The 9,384-nt window shown below is 43.0% G+C and overlaps 1 protein-coding gene across 2 annotated transcripts in view; it reads right to left on the bottom strand.

Annotated features, from left to right (window-relative positions):
• Window positions 1-9,384, bottom strand: part of ATRNL1 (attractin like 1) — a 516,702-nt gene that overhangs the window by 25,487 nt on the left and 481,831 nt on the right. The gene's annotated exons all lie outside the window — the stretch shown is intronic.

Here is a 9,384-nt window from a genome sequence, read left to right as displayed (position 1 = left end):
TTGGACATCTGTATAAATTCCCACCGTACAGTCAGCTAAAAGAATATTTTTGTACCATCTATTTCTCTTTCAGTAAGTGAATCTTTGAAACATCAATTGTATGTGTACTCTCGGTAGTGGCACCCAAAGAGAACAACAATTACCAGACCTTTAGAAGGCATCTTAAGGCAGCCCTGTTTAGGGAAGCTTTTAATGTTTGATGGATTTCTGTATTTTAATGTTTTGTTGGAAGCCGCCCAGAGTGGCTGGGGGAACCCGGCCAGATGGGTGGGGTATAAATAATATATTATTATTATTATTATTATTATTATTATTATTATTATTATTATTATCATCATCATCTTAGCAAAGTGAAAGCTTCATATTCTTCAGTGTTTGAAATTCATGGCTGTAGAGCATTCCAAATATAATTTGTTATAATACTTTATTAGAATTAAGATTTCAGCACTCTTATATGGGGATCTCCTTACTGCATTTCAGTTTAAGATATTTTCCATGTTCATACATTTGCTTTTGTATTTTATGCAGCTTTTCACTTGTGTGAAGTGACTGAACAATTTCTGTCTTGGGAGTAATGAGCTTGAAGGCCATACCTAATCTGCATATGCCAATTTGATATATTTAACATCATTTAAATTAATAAATTGGACACCAGACAACAACTGGAAGTGTTAACCCCAAGTGCATGAGTTCCATGTATCTGACTTTGAAAAATAAATGGAAATGAACTTTCATCATTCTTTTAACAGATGAAAAGAATCAATTGAGAAATCTAACAATTTCTTAGTTAATAATATCATTTGGATATGGAAAGCCATAGTTTATTTTTAAGTACTGATTAAGAAATGATATATAAATATTGTTACCGGGCCTCCCTCTTTTTTTTTTTCTACAGGAGGACTAAAGATATAGTAGTCAGGTGACTAGATGATACTCTTTCCTGGATTGCTCTCTTTCTCCTACCCACTTGACACACCTGTCACAACTCTCATACTGCTGATTTCCTTGACATCTGAAGGGAGAGTGGCACCGCTACCGAGAATGCATTCTTTGGCTGGGAAGTGCCCTTGACACCATGTGCATTTACCTTTTTCACACTATGATTGGCATTCAAGCAAGTTTTACTCATAGTAGACCCATTGAAATTAATGGAGCTCACTGTGTTCATTAATTTTAATGTTCTACTTTAAAACTTAGTCGAATCCCATTCTGTCTCCATATGTGGATATCGAATGAGGGCAAGGAGAGAAGGTTTCATCTCACTCCCCAGAACACACACCTGGATAAAAGCATCAGCAGTCTAGCCTGTAAAACATTTTGGCATCCATTTTAAAGTCTTGCGAGAAGCAAAGTGCTGTTCACTCAAAATTATTTTGTAATTTCTCTGGAGATATTTGATGTATAACAGTATTGAAGCTGGGGGGGGGGTGGATTATCTGTTTACCTAGTTCATTCCCCTGCCACTTCAGAACTGCTTATTCCTGTATATTCTCTAGTGCTTTGCTTACAGTCTGCTATTGTTTACTAAGGACATTTAATCCTATCATGCAAAGCTCTAATTGTTTAAAGCATAATTATAGATGTTAAATTGTTTTGCTTTTATGATAAAATGTCCTTTGGAGAGAATCAAAACAGAAATTAAATGAATGTAAAATGGAATTATTTAAAAAGTCACTAATTGAATACTAGGCAATTAAAATTAGAAGCTTTTTGATGAAATAATTATTTTAATTATACAGCGTACTTAGGTTCACCATTTGTAAACACTTCAGCATTTATCATTAAGATGGATTTTCATGTACACTTGTTCCACTTGTTTTATTTAAGAAAAACAGGTACTCCAGAATGCCTACAAGGACCATCTACAAACTGGTTCAATCAAAATATGTTGACTCACACTGATTTAAGTTCAATTGAAGCAAATAGAATTTAAGCCCAATTTACATAGAGCACCACACCACCAACATGGCTGTTCCCCGGACACCAAATTTCATGGATACCTATATATTTGTACAGCTGCCTGCTTTATGACCAGTTGCATCATTTTCAGGGGGGGTGCATAGTCAGGTCAGGAACTTTTCTAAACGTTAAGTTGAAAGAGCAGCATTTACATAACAATATTCAATCAGAAAAAGTCTATAAGAGCTATTGTAGGGGATATTCTGTAAGAATGCCAGTAAGGTTCACTTCCTATATTACGGCCTTGTATTACAGAACTAGATGAATTAGCAACAGTACTTCTATTGATTGCCACAAACTGCTGTGGGTCCCTGAAATGTTCCTAAGCATATTCATCCAGCCCAGGTTACCTTTTCAAATACAAGATTAACCTGCAGGGATATTCCTATGAAGTTAAAATATAATGGCCACAATCCAAAAACCCACAAGGTTTTCCATGCACAGAGACAGTTTTGCATCAACAGGGGCCACCACAATTCGAAAGCCCTACGTTCACAATGTACTTCCCATCATAGAAGTACATCATAGACTGTAAGGCAAATCCAGCAGACATATATCTGTCTGCATCAGTGCCACTGCACTGGGGTGAATGTAAAAGACAGTTTTACATGATAATCAAACTACTACAATAATCCTCTAGTAGGTGGCCTTGAAATTAACTAACATTTTATAATTGTATCATTTATAATATATATCTTCCTTTTAATATGCTGCATTTCTTATTTCACTGACAGTATCAAATTCACTAAGGAGGTTATCTATATTCCTACTTGACAGATGAATAAATGTTTATGAGTAAATGTTGAATGTTTATATAGTGCATGGTTTATTTGTATTGACTGTATCCTAGGACTTCACAGTGAATGGCACAGTGAATGAAAGTAGACCCAATGAAATTCATGAACATGAATAAATTAGGTTTATTAATTTAAATAGGGTTACTCTGACTATAACTTAGTTGAATTCTACCCAGTGTCTATAAAAGTGTATGAATGCCATTAGGATCAAAAGAAGGATGTAGTTGGCAAATAAAAAGTTTTTTGAGTGAGAGATCAAGAGAACTTCAACCATAACAGATTAATTCAAACAGGTTACCTTAAAAAGAAAAGGAGGTAAAGTCCCATTCCATTCCTGTTTCAGATGAGCAGAAAGCTTGTTTTGGTCAGCTCATTATTTGGTTAAAGATAAGGATCATGAAAAGTTGACTGTATTTGTGTATATGCCTGGTTATCATTACAGCAAAAAATTGGTATTTTGTGTCTCATATTTTAAGCTTGTATTTTTAAAGTTTAGATGTTAATTAAAAATAAGATTAGTTAAGTTTTATTCCTTTAGTTCTTTGTGAATAAAAATAATGTCCTTTATGACTATGTGCATGTGTTCAACAAGTGTTCAACTTTAAAAAATATTCCCTGGGTACACACACCCCATCACCTCATAATGGTCTAGATCTACAGGTATTGTCTGATCTAGCCCAGCAAAGCTGAAGTAGTGCAGAATGATGTTTTCCTCCCAGGAATTAACATCATGATTCCCAGGGCCAAGTCTAATCAGTTATTTGTTAAATATATGTTTTACACCAATGGCAGCAACTAACTTTGACTGGAGACCAAAAGGACAAATAATGAACCGAACAGTGAAGCAGGCCAAAGCTCACTGCTAGCTTCACGCACATAGTTCAGACCCAACTACCAAGAAGTGATTCTTAAATACAAAGCAACACTTTGTTACAACACTGTTCCACACAGCAGATTTAGCAGAGATATCCAGGGGCCATGGCAGCTGAGGAGGGTGTGCTAGACAACCTTCCCTCATTCATGTATAACTAATGCAATGAAAGATGTTTTAAACCTCAACTTCTCAGGATTGTAAAAGGCAGCAGTATAAAGAGATTGGCATAACTGTGCTATGCATGCTGTGCTAGCCCTGCTTCTCATTTAAAAAATCCTAAAAACAATCTAGTAAAGGGTGAGGTTCTTTCTAACCTACCCCTTGCTCAATCCAAGAAGTCTTCGGTTGCTCTGTATTCCAGGAGTTTCCAATCCAGCAAGCACGTTAATGAATAACCCCTTGCAAAATAGTTGTTTTCTTTTCTATATTATGATTGATTACTTTGTCTATTACGTTTTTCTGTTAACTATTACAGTATTTATTAAGATTTTTACTAATTGAGTTGATTACTGGTGTGCAATATCTGGCATTGCTACTAATTCTGGAAAACTCAGCACTTTTTTTTTATCTACCATGTTGTCCTCCACATAGATTAGTTACATGGACACCTGGTCCAATAGTACAGCTATTATGTATTTAATTTTTCTCAAGACAGCAGTGACTTATCTCTGATTTGCTTATCTGTTTGCTTCAAAATCCCCTGAACATGTGCAAGTGAAACTTTAAATAAGATGCCCTTGCACGGATTTAAATGTCTAGCTTTAGGCATCCAAAATTGAAAATTCTGACCTCATTCACCCAATTTCCCACTCTATAAAATGGGACAAAGACTACTTAACTCAGCTCACCAGGTTGCTGAAAGGCCTAATTTAGGAATATGTTAGAGTAGTATGCAATTCTAGCGCTATAGAAATTTAAAGCATTTCATAATCGCCCATTCTTTATCTACAGTTCCTACCCCCCCCCCCACTTTTAAATAGTAATCAAATCATTTGACTAGATAAGTGAATCTGGTTCTTTCACATGCCACTCAGTAAAAAAGAAAAGGAGAAAAGTATTGACTCAGTTGAGAACAAGATACGCACAAAATAGTCCCTAGTGGAGCCAGCTGATGAGAGGGTCCACTGTCCCTTGCGCCGCTGCCGGTTCAAGTCTTCCTTGAGGGAGGAGGGAGGAGAGCTGTATCCATAATGGCTATAACTCGGTGTTACAGCACACATACTTTACACAGAAAAGGGCCCAGGTTCAATCCCTGACATCTCCAGGTTGTGCTGAGCAAGATGTTTTGACTGAAACCCCGGAGGGTTCCTGCCAGTCAATGTAAACCCTACCGAACTAGATAGACCAATGGTCAGACTCTGTATAAGGCACCTTCCTACATTCACACTGCCTTCCTTAGTTATGATTCTACTAGTGTAATTCAGCCCGTTGAGTAAACGGGCGCTAGAACATCCCAGTGGTTAGAGAACATGGGTGTGCAATTATCATAGAATTGTATAGAGTTGGAAGGGAACCCTAGGGGTCATCCAGTCCAATCCCCTTGCAGCCCATCCATAAGGTATTTCCCTGTTCCTCCTTCCTTGCTGCAGCGCCTCAAGTTTCCCCTCTGAATCCCTGCAGAGCCAATGGTTAAAGAACATGGGTGTTCAGTGATCGTAGAATTGTATAGAGTTGAAAGGCACCCCCAGGGATCATCCAGTCCAACCCCCTGCAATGCAGGAGTCTCAGCCAAAGCATCCCTGACAGATGACCCCATCCAACATCTGCTTGGAAACCTCCAACATTAACCTATCTCTGCTTCGCTTCTCCCCCCATCCCCCCCAATTATCATAGAATTGTGTAGTTGGTGGTTGGAAGGGAAGCCCAGGGGTCATCCAGCCCAACCCCCAGCAGCCCATACGATATTCCCTCCCTCCCCCCTCTGCTGCAGCACCTCAAGTTTCCTCTCTCCAGAGCCACCCTATCCACCCTTCCCCCCTCAGAACGACAATTATTTTTCCCCAACCCTCCCCGCCCCCAATATCAATCTCAGCAGCCACAACATGCCTCCCCACCCCCACCTTAATAGTCGCAGCGTGACACACACGCCACCCCTTTTCCCGCCTCAGTTTTCCCTCAATATCTCAACACACACAAACCCACTACCCTCCTTCCCCGAACTGCTTCAGTTTTCCCTCCCCTCGAGTCCTTTCACGGGTGCTAGAACAGGAGGAGGAAGCGGAGCAGCGACGGAGGAGCAGCACTGGTGGCAGCCCAAAACGGGCGCTAGAACATATGTGGGCGGCCTCTTGGTGGCGGGGCAGGCCCAGGTGGAGGTGCTACTCTTGCCGCCACCTCCGCCGCCACCCGAAAAGCAGCCAGCGCAGCAAGCTGAGGGAAGCGGCCCTGGCAGCAGCAACACTCTGCAGGATGCGCTGCTGAGCAGGCCCGGCCTGGAGCCGGAGCGCGGGGAGAAGCGGCCCCAGGAAGAGGGCGAGGAGGAGGAAGCAATCTGGGGCAGCCTTGTCCTGGTGAGCAGCAGCCCCACGACGACATATGTGGTGAAACATTTGTATTTTTAACGGAGCAGTGTTGAAGCCCATTAAAAAGAGAATGGGGAGGGAAACTGCCCGCCCACCAACAGCTCAGCCCAACCTCCCACTGGGTTTGTCCACACAACCTCTGCTCTTCTGAAGCTGGGACCGGGAGAGGAGCGCGCCTAACCCGCGCAACTGGCTCACCCGTGTAGAGGGGCAGGCACTCGGTGGAAACCCGACTCCTACACTGGCATAAGTCACGCGAGGAAACCGGCTCAGCTCCCGGTACAGGGCGCCAAGAGAACCTGACCCCGCTGGAGGCTAGAAGGAGAGAAGAAGAGGCGTTCTTCCAGGGCAAATAGAGGCACTTGCCCAGCGCCCTCCTCCTTCCCCTTACCCCGTCCCTCCCCTGTTCCGCAGCCCGACTGCCTCTTCTGCTCTGGAAGCCATCGCCCTGGAAGGCCAATGGGCGCCAAGGAGAAGGCCGTGATTCGGCCTCTTTCTGCGGCGGCGGCACCTACGGCCGCTCGTCAGGGCGCTCTGCTGAGCCCAGCTGGCTAGCGGGCGCGATTCGGCCTCTTTCTGAGGCGGCGGCGTGTATGGGGGCCGGCTGGCCCCTTCCACGGCCGCCATTTCATCGGGCGCTCAGCTGAGCCCAGCTGGCCAGCGGGCGCCCAGGAGAAGGCCGCGATTATTCTGAGGACTGTGAGGGAAACGGTAGGCAGAGGGGTCGGGGGGGTCGGGAGAGAGCGCCTGTGTGTGTGTGTGTTCCAAGTCTCTGGTCCAATCCCTGTGTCCGTGGGGCACATGCGCAATAGCGCGGAAACGGGACACAGGGAATCTGGATGCAGAGACACAGGGACTTTATTATATAGGATGATGGCATATAAAGTATGGAGAAAGCCCTATCAACAACACTCTGCAACCTAATTCCTGAAGTACAAGCCTGTGTTAGGAGGGTTACTCAAATGAAGGGCTAGTTTACTTGCTATCACAAGTGGCAAGTTTTTTGCTGTCACCATGGTTGCTCCCAGGCAGTCTACCATAATTTTCTGGGCAGATGATGTATACACATTCTAAGGAGCAATATGGAAGCAGCCAAAGAAGCAATTGCTACCACATTGCTAAGCATAATTTAACTATGTGATTAGATGGTTGCAGTCCTTCCACATACAGCCAAACCTATCATTACATAACAATTCCTCCTCCAACTGAAGTTTTATGGGCTACATTTCAGAAACAGACAGTATCATTTGGGGAGGGCCGATGCATTATTGAGCAAACTATCAAAAGTGAATAAAATATAAAGAGCTTACCTCTTAGACAGATCATTTCCAAGCATATAAACTTTTATCATACTTTTGAAAAAGTGTCAAACCACTCGAAGGAGCACTTTAAAAATATGAGTTATGAAAAACTGCTTTTACAGGTAATAGGAGCTCTGTAAAAGTCCTTCAGAAAATGGAGTTGCCTCCATTTTCAACAAAGAAAAAGGTATAAAATTTGTGACAAATGGGAGTAGCTAGGACAGAATCATGGCCTTGACATTCAATCAAAGGCTTCTGAGATTGGTAAATAGTTCTGACAACAGATTGCATGTTTATGTGATAATAATTGCTCCCATGTTCACCTGCTATGCATGATAATAGTTCCTATCGGAGTGATATGGGTGTGATAATAAATAAATAAAAATTCAGAGGCAAAATAAAAACAGACAAGACGGTTTCTATATAGTGTTGCTTTCCATCCAAGATTGCCCTTAATGGTTTTTTAAAACTCTGTTCCATTGTGAGACAAATCCTGGATTGTTTTGCTGTTTGAATACACAATTCTGCTATTGTTCACCCTCTGTGCCTCCTCTAAGGCTGCCTCTATACACAGTGAGGCACATTGCAATTGCTTCCTATGAGATTATCCCAGGCATAGACAACATGTTCCCTCCAAATATTGTTGGACTGCGTTTCCTATGGCCAATGGTCCAGCCACACCTGGAGGGCACTATATTGGCTACCCCTTCTATCACATGGTTCTGAGGTATGTGTATTGTTGGGCAGGACCAGCCACAATTGTAGAATGCTGGTCTCATAAGACCAGGGGTCAGCAACCTTTTTCAGCCATGGGCCGATCCACTGTCCCTCAGACCATGTGGTGGGCCGGACTATATTTTGAAGAAAAAATGAACGAATTCCTATGCCCCACAAATGCATTTTAAATAAAAGCACACATTCTACTCATGTAAAAACACCAGGCAGGCCCCACAAATAACCCAGAGGTGCATTTTAAATAAAAGCACACATTCTAAAAGGTAAAGGTAAAGGGACCCCTGACCATTAGGTCCAGTCGTGACCGACTCTGGGGTTGCGCGCTCATCTCGCATTATTGGCCGAGGGAGCCGGCGTATAGCTTCCAGGTCATGTGGCCAGCATGACAAAGCCACTTCTGGCGAACCAGAGCAGCGCACGGAAACGCCGTTTACCTTCCCGCTGTAGCGGTTCCTATTTATCTACTTGCATTTTGACGTGCTTTCGAACTGCTAGGTTGGCAGGAGCTGGGACCAAGCAACGGGAGCTCACCCCGTCACAGGGATTCGAACCGCCGACCTTCTGATCAGCAAGCTCAGTGGTTTAACCACAGCGCCACCTGGGTCCCACCTGGGTTATTTTATTTTTAAATAAAAGCACACATTCTACTCATGTAAAAACATGCTGATTCCTGGACCATTCGTGGGCTGGATTGAGAAGGCCGCATCAGGCCCATGGGCCTTAGGTTGCCTACCCCTGCATGAGACCAACCAAGGTTTGCAGACTACCCGATTGCAAGGGCCAGAGCTCAGTGGTAAAGTATCTGCCTTGCATGCAGAAGGTCCCAAGTTCAATCCCTGGCATCTCCAGGTAGGGCCCAGAATGCCCCCTGCCCGAGACCCTGGAGAGCTGCTGCCAGTCAGTGTAGACAATACTCAGGTGGATGGACCAATAGTCTGTCTCCATATAAGGTAGCTTCCTATGTTTCTATCTTGTAGCAAAAGCAGCAAAGAGTCATGTGGCACCTTATAGAATTATTAAGGCGTAAGCTTTTGCTGGCTAGAATCCACTTCATTAGTGGATCTCTAAGCCTATGCCATATTAAATGTATTATTCTTGGTTAGATTTTCTGCAGCAGACCAACACTTCTACTATTAGCCTATACACGGTCTAGTATAAGCTTCCTCAACCTTGGCCCTCCAGATGTTTTTGGCCTA

This window comes from Zootoca vivipara, chromosome 5 (assembly GCF_963506605.1).
Source record: "Zootoca vivipara chromosome 5, rZooViv1.1, whole genome shotgun sequence".
NCBI lineage: Eukaryota > Metazoa > Chordata > Lepidosauria > Squamata > Lacertidae > Zootoca > Zootoca vivipara.
This window is presented reverse-complemented; position numbering and strand designations above follow the sequence as displayed.